Source organism: Trematomus bernacchii, unplaced genomic scaffold (genome assembly GCF_902827165.1).
Source record: "Trematomus bernacchii unplaced genomic scaffold, fTreBer1.1, whole genome shotgun sequence".
In the NCBI taxonomy this organism is placed as follows: Eukaryota; Metazoa; Chordata; class Actinopteri; order Perciformes; family Nototheniidae; genus Trematomus; species Trematomus bernacchii.
Window position 1 is genome coordinate 9,513,877 of NW_022987313.1, and position 2,440 is coordinate 9,516,316.

Consider the following 2,440-nt stretch of genomic DNA (forward strand, 5'->3'; position numbering starts at 1 on the left):
TACGAGTGTACGCTTAGTGTGATTTATTGCTGGTACAGCTTGTCTTCTGTGTTGAAGTTATATGATTGTGAAAAAGCAGCGACAGACGGTGATGGATCTGCCTTTAATTGAGTAAAAACATTGTTAGCTGACATTTCTTTTGCTTACAGATGACTAATGAAAACCATTAGTCTTGGCACAGGCTTAACAGTGAGACTCTGCAGCCTCCGTCAGTGCTGCAGTTCAGATGTACATGATCACAGTTGGTGGCCAGCACCTGTCATGTTCTACAGAAGCAGATCTTATCCATTTAATTTGCTGCTGGAGGTGCCATGCAGACTTTGCAGAGGCACCGCTCAGCCATTTGTTGCCTGGATCATCAGAGGTTGGTGGCTAGGATCAAAACGAGGCATGGCCACAACAGCAGGGTCTTGCCGCTGCACGAATGGGCCCCCATATTAATCACATCTTATTGCTATGGTTATCTTCATGCAGAGACTTGGACCCTTTCCAGAGCTTTCTAATTGAAAGCGTGAAACAGATAAGGTAGGATTTTAATTAACTAGGAAGCAGCCCGGCACAAAGCCTTGCATCTCTCTTAGCAACCAGCTCCTCAGCTTCTGCTAAACACAAACAGGATGGATCCTACCCATATGCCACCTTTAACCCTTTGAAATGCTGCTGTTGCTCAATCTGTATGTGGCTGGGTTCAGCATGGAACAAATGACATTATCCTAAAGCTGATTCACTTGATTAGATCTTTAAGCTGCTGCACTGACATTTTCAGAAGCTATTAATACCTTCTCTTGACTTTTATATGGAGTATGCATTTCATTTGGAAGTCTTGTAAAGCTACAGAATGGGAGCTTGCTTTATACATGTGCGTCACTCAACAGTGAAGTTGTGAAGGGGGTTAGTGTGTGTAGGGGGGGGGGTCTCTCTGTGGGGCTGTGGAGGACAGGCTCCTGTCATTGACAACCAGATTGGGGCTCTTATTTTAGAGGACATTGCATTTCCTCTCCGTCACAATAATGCCTTATGTGCAGCACTTCCTGTTTCTCAAGCCTGGGAGGAAGGAACAGGGCGCTTGTCACACGGTAGTCACTGCTTCCTCCCCTCCCTCTCCCACTCCCCCTGCTCCCAAACTTCAGACAGTGTTGTGTCCTTCAGAGGGGAAAGATGACTGCACCTCCAGCATCACAGCAGGATGCTCCCGAGCTATTTTTGGACTCAAGTCGGAAAGGTAGCGCACAGACATAAACACAAACTTTAGGATGTCCAGCTGTGTTGATTTAGCATCCGAAAATGGTTGCTCAACTGTGTAAGGCCCATTATTGTTTTGACTGATAAGTGGGAACCTGCGGGCATGCTGTTTGCTCAAGGTATAATGGAAATAGATCACCCATAAACAATATTTATGACTTTAAAAGAAGACACAGGTTACCCTAAACTTTATTTTATATTTCTGTACTTTCTTTCAACCACAGTTAAGGCCTCTGGGACATGTACCAGACTGCATTATGGATCCTCTGCCTTATTGACGGCTCCCAAAACAAAGGTATTGTGTGTGTCCCCCATTCACCACCACCTTATTTACTTTCCACTATATTACTGTCATACTATAGGCTCCAGTTATAACAAACCCAAAGCGACAAGGTATTCAAAACAGGCCCAAAGTTCCTAGGCAACCATCCCACCTCGTTGAGTGTTAGGCTACAGATTTGTTCATAATTAATAGTCTTTTGTTAATTATTAAAACAAAAGGAGAATTGACCACAAGTTGTAGTCCCTCAAACTGCACCATGTTTGGATGGTCATGTTGTTTTCTGGTTAGCACTCCGAACCACTTCATTAAAATGCATCGCTGCTGACTAAGTGCACTTTCGGATTACGGTGCATTTCGTTTGCTGAACACACAGTTTGGACCACTGGACTGTGATTAATCGTATTGTTTGTGAGCATTTTAAATGTTTACTCATGATTAAGACCTGCCACATGGACATTTTTCAGCTAATGACTAGCTTCATTTAACCTGGTAGTTGTCTAGGTGGCAGACTTGGCCAGAAGCAACCTTTTTGATTGGCTTGTTGGAAAAACTCGATCTGTGAGGTCTTACGTGAGTAATGCAGCACAAAGAGAGAGACTGATAGGCCGTATTCAGCAGATCCCAACTGCTGTGGCACAACAAATTAGACGCGTGTCAACAAAATAATCTCAATTTCATTATTCATGTAACCACATGTAATCCCTTTGTGTGCGTGAGCCGCGAGGAATATAATCAGATATCAGGTTCCACTATGACACTGAACTATATCCCTGTAGCCAATCTTCCATCTGTTAGGAAAAACCTATTGTTGAATCCTGACCCACCCCCCTCCCTCACCCCCTAACCAAACCACCACCTCTCCCTCTTTCTTTCTCTCACGTTACAAAATGACCCTCTTTTACTCTCCCCTGGTTG